Here is a 9,780-nt window from a genome sequence, read left to right on the forward strand (position 1 = left end):
CAGGGAGCTGTTAGGATCAGCTTGTAGAGAATAAAATAATTGAATTGAGCCTTGAGATCAGGTGGGGAAAGGACTACAGGCATTGGCACTGAGGTTTGGCAGGGATAATGAGGATAAATAATGTATACTGGAGTCTTAGGCTAAAATCAAATTCCTGCTGAGGAATTAGGGGCATAAGCAAATAAGCAGGGGGATCTTTTTTTTTTCTGTAGGGGCTGCTTTGCAAGAAACCTCAAATACTACCTCTAGCAGATTCAGCTTGTATTAGTCATTCACTGTAGTCAATCACTATTTGGAATAAGCCACTTCTTTTTATTTTTTTGAGATGGAGTCTCACTGTGTTGCCCAGGCTGGAATGCAGTGGTGCGATCTCAGCTCACTGCAACCTACACCTCTAGGGTTCAACCTCAAGAGATTCTCCTGCCTCAGCCTCCTGAATAGCTGGGATTGCAGGTGCAGAACACCACACCCAACTCTGGAATAAGCCACTGTTCCTCATTTAAGAGGTGTGTTCATCAATTTGGATTGGCAGTTTTGCCAAGTTCTGCCTAATGCCTATCAGATATAGTGCACCTAGACTAAAGACCCCACCGCTGTATTAGTCTGTTTTCATACTGCTGATAAGGACATACCTGAGACTGGGTAACTCATAAAGAAAAAGAGGTTTAATGGACTCACAGTTCCTCATGGTTGGGGAGTCCTCACAATCATGGCAGAATGTGAAAGTCACGTCTTACATGGTGGTAGGCAAGAGAGAATGAGAACCAAGTGAAAGGGGTTTCCCCTTATAAAACCATCAGATTTCATGAGACTTATTCACTAACATGAGAACAGTATGGGGGAAACTGCCCCCATGATTCAATTAACTCCCACCAGGTCCCTCCCACAACATGTGGGAATTATGGGAGCTACAATTCAAGATGAGATTTGGGTGGGGACACAGCCAAACCATATCAGCTGCCCAGACTCTTTCACCACTCAAGGTGGTTGTCTGGTGAAGCTCTGGCCAGTGAATTCACATCTTCCGGGAAGGTGCATTCTGGGATCTGACTCACAGGGACGTGTGCCCTTGGGTTCTCCATGTCCTCTTCACTGATTTCTTAGCCACTGGGCACAGGAAGCACTTTTCCCCTCTGATTTCCTGATTTGGATCTGAATGACGTGACAGTAATAAGAGAGGCCCCCGCGATCACAGACTCATTGAAACACATTCTTCAGTTGAAGTGGAGAAAGGCTTGGAGAGGCTCCTTCTAACAAGAGTGTCGTCCTTCTCGGCATCTTGTAATTTATCTACATCATCTTAAAGGGTGTTTGAGAAAACGCTTGGTGGATCATAAAGAATCTGTAGAAACATTCAGAATAACAGAGAGCATTTCTCTCTCTGTCCCTCTGCCTCTGCCTCTCTCCTCTCTCCTCTTTCTTCTAAGCTTAGCATCAACAAGAGGAGGCCAGATTGAGCCTGTCTTGTGTTCATTTACTGAAGCAGTTTCTGTGCTGCGCTGATTCTCAGTGTATCAGTGAGAGCTAAAATATCACCTTGTACATTAGATGCTACATTTTGGCTTCAAGCCTTGATCACAACAAATTTGAGAGCAAAGAAAGTCAGGTTACTTTGGTAAAAGAGCTATGCCTGAGCAAAAGGAGCCCAATTATTGCAGAGAAAGTGAAAGAAAAACAGCATAAAGTAGGTCTCAAATGGAGATGGAGTGAAGGAGAAATGAGCCTTCATTTGTGAAGGAAAACGAAGAGACAGAATTAGAGTTACCTCAAGGTGTAAACTGTGGACCAGATGAATCAGAAGCACAGAAATATTCAAGGGCATGTGCAAAGATGGGAGGGTGACGTGTCGCACGGCGCACACACAGCAGAATGTGGGTCGAACGTGCCCCGCGGGCTGCAGGCCCAGGAAACCCCCACATTCCCGACCTGAATTCAGTCCAGAGCTGGCTGGCTGGTGGTAGCTGTGGCGTCATGCCTGCAGGGAGCAAATGAGTTTTCTTTTTCTTTTTCTCCTTCCCCTCCTTTTTCTCCTCCTCCTCCTCCTCCTCCTCTTCTCCCCTTTCCTCTCTGCTTCTTCCTCTTCTCCTTCCACCTCTTCCTTTTCCTTCTCTTCTTTCTCTTTCTGTTACTCCTCCTCTCCCCACTCTTCAGCATCTCATTTCCTTTCAAGGCTGATCAGTGTCGTGATGCTGAAGAAGGCCTGCTCTGGTGCTGCTGTCAGCTTTATTGATATATATTTAAATCTTACTTTTGTTATATCCTAGGGTGGTGGAAGGTACTAAATTATAACCGTGATGTCTCTGCAGCTGTTACATAATTGTTACGTGCCCCATCACGCTTTACTGGCAGACAATTGACTGCTTTGGGAGCTGTACCTGTAAGGTATTAAAAAAATAAGAAATAACGTTATTAATGGTTTGCTGGTAAGAGGCTCGACATCATTTCAAAACAAACTTTGTGCCTCTGTTTTATTGTTTTCAGCAGAGCCACAGCATCTCGAGTCTTGTGCAGCTGGCTAATGTGATGGCATTTATAGTGAGGGGTCCATGAATGCTTCGGGATGGGGCTTCTCTCCCACTGGTGAATTATGTACATTTATGTGGCGTTAAAGCCCTCAAATGGCCCCGTGGAGGCGTGGATCACTGAAAATGCCTTGCAGGTGGCCTCAGCCAGCCCATGGGGTGAGATATTCCTTTATCTCTCCAAATCACACAGCAAAGTAAAAACTAAATACTAATGCTGTTTCTAAATGTTTACGTCCCCATGCCCCAAGTTCAAGTTCGTATGTTAAAATTCTCCCCCTCAAGGGGATGGTATTAGGAGATGGGGCCTTTGGAGGCACTTAGGTCATGTGGATGAAGCCATCTTATTAAAGAGGCCCAGGAGAGACCCTCACCCCTTCTGCCTTGTGAGGTTAGAGTGAGAAGATAGCTGTCTGTGAGCAAACAGCAGGGAATCTGCAGGTGCCATGGTCTTGGACTTCTCAGCCTCTAGAACTGTGAGAAATCCATTTCTGTAGTTATGAATCACCCAGAGTGTGTTGTTTTGTTACAGCAGCCTGAAGGGACTAAGACAACCAGTCATGACAATGGAAAGCAAAGCAACACCCCTCCCCGGACCACGATGAAGTGTTTCCAACTGCGATCACTAGGTTACATTTCAAAACCATATTACCTTTATATTATAAAAGCCCTCCTTTGTGCTTTTATAGTTCTTTGTATGGATTTTGACCATTAAACTTATAATAATCACTTCATTTGTTTACTTTAAAATAGTTGTGGGTTGCCCTTTTTTTATAGCCGCTGTGAGCTCTTGGGGTTAAGGGTAAGGCCCGAGAGCCACACTGGCTAAAAGCATGAGCAGTACAGGATCTGGGAGGTCCAAGGCCGTCTCCAGATGGTCTGCAGAGTTGCTGTGTGACCTTGGGCAAATAATAGGCCTCTCTGAGCCTCTGTCTTTTTCTGAGCAAAATCAGGCCACTGCCTACTGCATTTGTCTGTGGTGAAGATTCAATCATACATGTAAGCTGCCTACCTCAGAACCTGAAACCAAGTAGGTGCTCAAGAATGGTTAGCTGAGTTGAATTAAATGCATAATTTGCTTTATTCGGACACAGGTCATTACCAGTTAAATGGTTCTAACAACACCGACATAAAATATCAAACCTAAAATTCTTTTCCCTACAAATAATGTTTCACCTCATTCTGCATTTGAAAATCCTTTATTTTATCCTATAAGAAATTCTCTCAGAAACCTAGTTTATCTCCCATTTCAAGGGCTGAGCTTAATTTCTGTAATCATATGGTTTCATTTTCCCATAATTACCTATCTTTGAAGAAACATTCCCTGAGTTGTCCTTGTGGCCCAAATATATGACTTTTTGTTAACTCTGGAGAGTGCAAGTCGAGGGTGTTTTACTTTTGGAAATGGGATTTGATACAGCGAGCCGTGAAGATCTGACATGCTGGAGTTGTCTTCTAAGAGAAAATCAACTCCCTCATGTGGTTCCAGGCAGAGACAGGAATCACAGCATGTTCCCTTGGGCTGACACATTGTGAGGGGGGCGTGTGTAGGGAGTTATGAAGTGGTACATCATTAGGGTGGGAGGGGTGGGGTGTTCTCTTGAGAATGGGGCTGCAATGTTTTTAGAAATAAGTGAGCACTTTGGGCTTGTCTCCTTGGCTCTGTCCAGGCTCAGTGGGTCACTGCTGGCTGGGAGGAAACGTGGCCTTAGATGTTGCCCACTTGGCAGTTTCCACCATTGTTGACTCACTTAGGCTGATGGCAGCTGCCTCTGCTGGGAAGGAAGCATTTTTCCCACAACATATTAAATGCAGCACTAGAGGGTGGCTGGCTGGTCCAGGGGCCAGATCTGGCTCTGCTGCTCACAGTGATTCTGTTGGGCAAGCGTTTTTAAAAAGCCTTGGTAAGTTCCAGATGGTGACCACTTGCCTCATTTATGCTTCATTTGAAAAAATTCAAAACCAATTCATTTGTTTGCATACCAAGGCAGTACAGAATCTTCTACAGTGGCACTTCAATGGTAAGAACTGGTTTTCTTCCCCTGTGATTCTTTCCTCGGTATTGCGGTTTATTTAGCAGTGACTGGCTTCTTTGTCTGCTTTTAGAATTGGGTATATTTTAGGATCCGCTGTGTGCATTTGCATCAGCTGAGTGCACTGGGCTCAGCCACGTGTATTATGGTCAGCTATATGCCTCAAGGTCTGCTGTATGCACCGGAGCCAGTTATATGCATTAAAACCAGCCATATGCATTACAGTCAGCTGTATGCATCAAGGTCTGCTACATGCATCAGGGTCAGCTATATGCATCAGGGTCTGCTACATGCATCAGGATCAGCTCTATGCATCATGGTCAGCTCTATGTATCATGGTCAGCTCTATGCATCAGGATCAGCTCTATGCATCATGGTCAGCTCTATGCATCAGGATCAGCTCTATGCATCATGGTCAGCTCTATGCATCATGGTCAGCTCTATGCATCAGGGTCAGCTCTATGCATCAGGGTCAGGTGCATGCATCACGGTCAGCTCTATGCATGAGGATCAGCTCTATGCATGAGGATCAGCTCTATGCATCATGGTCAGCTCTATGCATCATGGTCAGCTCTATGCCTCAGGATCAGCTCTGTGCATCAGGATCAGCTCTGTGCATCATGGTCAGCTCTATGCATCAGGATCAGCTCTATGCATCATGGTCAGCTATATGCATCAGGGTCAGGTACATGCATCACGGTCAGCTCTATGCATCATGGTCAGCTCTATGCATCATGGTCAGCTCTATGCATCAGGATCAGCTCTATGCATCATGGTCAGCTATATGCATCAGGGTCAGGTACATGCATCACGGTCAGATACATGCATCACGGTCAGCTCTATGCATCAGGATCAGCTCTATGCATCATGGTCAGCTCTATGCATCAGGATCAGCTCTATGCATCAGGATCAGCTCTATGCATCATGGTCAGCTATATGCATCAGGGTCAGGTACATGCATCATGGTCAGCTCTATGCATGAGGATCAGCTCTATGCATCAGGATCAGCTCTAATCATGAGGATCAGCTCTATGCATCATGGTCAGCTCTATGCATCACGGTCAGCTCTATGCATGAGGATCAGCTCTATGCGTCATGGTCAGCTCCATGCATCAGGATCAGCTCTATGCATCACGGTCAGCTATATGCATCAGGTTCAGGTAAATGCATCAGATCAGCTATGTGCATCAGGGTTAGAATATGTATTAAGGTCAGCTATATGCACCAGGGTCAGCTATATGTACCAGGGTCAGCTATACGCATCAGGTCATCTATATGCACCAGGGTCAGCTGTACATACCAGGGTCAGCTGTATGTACCAGGGTCAGCTATATGCATTATGTCAGCCATATGCATCAGGTCATCTATATGCATCAGGGTCAGTTATATGCATCAGGTCACCTATACACCTTAGGGCCATTTATATACATGAAAGCCAGTGGTCTGCAAGTCCCTACTCTTTCATCTGGCACCTCTTCCGCAGCCAATGATCTACCAACGCCTACCTGAAAAGTGACATCCTCCGTGGGGGAATTTAAATCCCTGCTACTTTGCTTGATAGTTTGAAACAAAGCTACATATAGAGCTTATTTGCATGAAACACATAATATGTGTGGCCTAGTTTTGGGTATTCCCCACAAGCACCACCTCCACTGAAAGGCCCTAAATCCACATTTATCACACACCCACCTGCTATGAGTATACAATGAAATACCAAATTCTATTCAAGTTTATTCTTTAAAAGCCCCAGAAAAGCTTTAAAACCAGACACTAACAAAGCCAATAAAGAGAAAAGAAAGTTTTATAGTAAACCAGGGAAAAAATATAAAAGAGAAAATATACAAAAGAAAAAAATAGGTAAGCAGCATGTCGAAAAGACAGGAAGTCTTTCCAGAAAAGTAAATCAATGTAGAAAAAGGAGTCATTCAGAAAACATTGACGCATCATCAGAGAAAAATAGCAGGTAAAGAATTAAATTGACAAAAAGTCAATAGGAAACGAAAATGTGAAAAGAAAAGGCATAAAGCAGCTCACTCACAATGCAGAATTGGAAGTTTCCATTGCTAAAGAGGCCTTGCTCAGACTGAAGACCAACCCCAAATCAAAGCCAGGGCTTCCTATTCTTCCAAGATGCCAAATGCTCCCCTAGGAATGTGACCATTCAAATTGAATTGGGTTCCAAAGCTGAAGGGCTTTACTGCTTTTCTGATTTACTAGAAATATACAAATACAGCTAAGGAAAAAGAGAGAGATCACTTTTTCAAAGCAATTTCCTTTTCTCTTGTCCCCAGCTCTGCTAGCAAGAGCACAGGTTGAATCTCAAGAGAACTCTGAACTCCAGCAGGGAACTCAGGGCTGGCCTCTGAGTGTCTTACAGAGCTGTACGGAGCTGCTGCTGTTTCCACAGGAGTTTCAGCTCTCTCCAAGCAACCTGACTACATGCCCATGAGCTACTGGTTAACGAATGGCTGAGGTGGGCTTGGAGAGCAGGTTCCTGATGCAGGCCCCTAGAAGGTTACGGCGAGGTCCTGACGGGCCCCCTGCCACATCCTCATGGTCACGCTGTGTTCCTGCCTCGAGGAAGGAACCACTGCCATTATGGCGGGGGGCACCTCTTCTGACATTTGCGGACCCATTAGCGTTGCTGTAGTTTATAAAAGCATGATGGCAATGGGAAAAGAAAAGGTTACAGGGAAGCTATAAAGGAAGGAAGAAAATGAAGGAGAGCTTTTCCTTTCACTTCTTGCTTTTGTATTCTTTGCCCTTCCCTGCACTCTGGAATTCTGTTGTTGGCAAAAGTGATGGGTTGAGTTCTATAATACAGACTTCTCTTTGTATTTGTGGAGGGATTCCCAATGCCTGGAATTTATAATCTGAGTTTTTGGCTTATAATCAGAATTCGAGGAATAAGTGTAAGAACTGACTGGAGGAATTGATTATGGATGGGTAGTATTTGATTGTTAAGATTATAGATTTAGACGGCAAATGCTCACTAGGGTTCTACTATACTCCAGGCTTTGGTATTGGTGATGGAGCAGAGAAAGAGGCAGACAGGATGGAGCAGATAATTGCCCAGCACTATAGAGCTTCTGTTCCAGTGGGGAGAGGTCAACAGTCAAGATAGAAGCCAGTGTAATGCAAGTCTTAGGCCATGAGGACTACAAGAGACACCAGCTGTCTGTAACGCAATGGAGTGCTGCAGTGGCCGTGGGAGTCTGACCAAAATAAGGAGAAGGAGCCAACAGTGAGAGCAGGGAGAGCTACTGAGAAGGCTTCTGGTGGGATGGCTTTATTCTGCTTGAGCAAAAGAAAACAGGCCAGATAGGCTAAAGTGTAGGCTAAGTCAGAGGGACGTATGGCATGAGTCCTGGAGGGAGGCGGAAGCCCACGCAGGGCTCTCCTGTAAAAATAGATTTGCAGATGATACGAAAACCTGTATGTGGAGCTACCATTACTGAGCAGTGACAGTACTGGGCCTTTATGTTCGTAATTTCTCATCTTCAGGGCAGTCCTGGCAGGCTTTGTAATTCTCATTGTGCAGATGAAGAAACTGATTCTAAGAAGCTTACTTGTTGTAGGTCATCCAGCTATTAAGTGACAGAGCTGGGATTCAAATATGGGCCTGCCAGACGTAACACCCTGGCTCAGAACTCTCCCTGGTGGCTCTCCAGTCACCTGCAGAGCTGGCTTAACACAGGTGCCTGCTTCCTCCAGGGATTCAGATTCTGTAGGTCTGGGGTAGGGTCCAGAGAAACATGCGTTTTTCAGAATCTCCTCAGGGCATTCAAAAGGTGGCTAAGATTTGTAGCAGAACTGTAGTTGACTCTGCTGTTTTCCAAAAAACTTTAAATAACCCAGCAATCAGTTAAGCAAGCAGACAGACAAAAATGAACAAAGTCTGGTAGGAGCCAGGGGTGTACTTTTCAAATCCAGGGTCAGGCACAGCAAGCATGATCCTATCTTCCCGTCTAACCCACCGTGGCTCTTAGACACTCCGCAATAACGTGATTGTTATCCTTTGTTTAAAACTCTCTTTGCCACTGCAACTTCCGGGAGGGGCTGGTACGCCAGGTGCGGGGGCTGCGGGGCCCAGAGATTGTGTTAGAAGTAGGGTTTCTACCAACATGTCCCGTGGTGCCAGCGCCGGTTTTCACCACCACATTACCATTTTTTCACCCGAGGGTTGGCTCTACCAAGTAGAATATGCTTTTAAGGCTATTAACCAGGGTGGCCTTACATCAGTAGCTGTCAGAGGGAAAGACTGTGCAGTAATTGCCACATAGAAGAAAGTACTTGACAAATTACTGGATTCCAGCACAGTGTCTCACTTATTCAAGATAACTGAAAACATGGGTTGTGTGATGACGGGAATGACGGCTGACAGCAGATCCCAGGTGCAGAGGGCACGCTATGAGGCAGCTAACTGGAAATGCAAAGATGGCTGTGAGACTCCTGTGGACACGCTGTGTAAATGAATTGCTGAGATTTCTCAGGTCTACACACAGAATGCTGAAGTGAGGCCTCTTGGCTGTTGTATGATTTTAATTGGTGTAGATGAAGAGCCAGGCCCTCAGGTATGTAAGTGTGATCCTGCAGGTTACTACTGTGGGTTTAAAGCCACTGCGGCAGGAGTTAAACAGACTGAGTCAACCAGCTTCCTTGAAAAAAAAAAGTGAAGAAGAAATTTGATTGGCTATTTGAACAGACAGTGGAAACTGCAATTACATGCTTGTCTACTGTTTTATCAATTGATTTTGGACCTTCAGAAATAGAAGTTGGAGTAGTGACGGTTGAAAATCCTAAATTCAGGATTCTTACAGAAGCAGAGATTGATGCTCACCTTGTTGCTCTAGCAGAGAGAGACTAAACCTAGTCCTTAGTGTGCCAGATCCATGATGTCACTTACCTGTGCGTTTGGTAACAGCAAACCAACATTACGGAGGTCCCTGGATTGAAAAATGAGCCTCTCCCATTCCTCCTACCGCCGAGTGGTTAGGACTCTATATAAATAAAAACAGAGCTTTTGGGAAAAAAAAACCTCTTTGCCAAGGGTATCAAGCAGTACAACAGACTCCCAGGAGCTGATAAGGGAATGCCAGATGTTTTTTACTAACCGTGTATTTTTGTACAGAAACACGTATGCGGGACAGTGATAGTGAAATGACCGGCGTCAGGTTTTTTGCATGGGCTGCCCATTTTCCCCTGGACCCATCACGTATGCTGCA

At 45.1% G+C, this 9,780-nt stretch overlaps 1 pseudogene; it reads left to right on the top strand.

Moving 5' to 3' along the window:
* The first annotated feature begins 8,904 nt into the window (after positions 1 to 8,904).
* Positions 8,905 to 9,422, top strand: LOC118153039 (proteasome subunit alpha type-6 pseudogene; annotated as a pseudogene).
* The last annotated feature ends 358 nt before the right edge of the window (positions 9,423 to 9,780 follow it).

This window comes from Callithrix jacchus, chromosome 4, assembly GCF_049354715.1.
Source record: "Callithrix jacchus isolate 240 chromosome 4, calJac240_pri, whole genome shotgun sequence".
NCBI classification, from domain to species: Eukaryota; Metazoa; Chordata; class Mammalia; order Primates; family Cebidae; genus Callithrix; species Callithrix jacchus.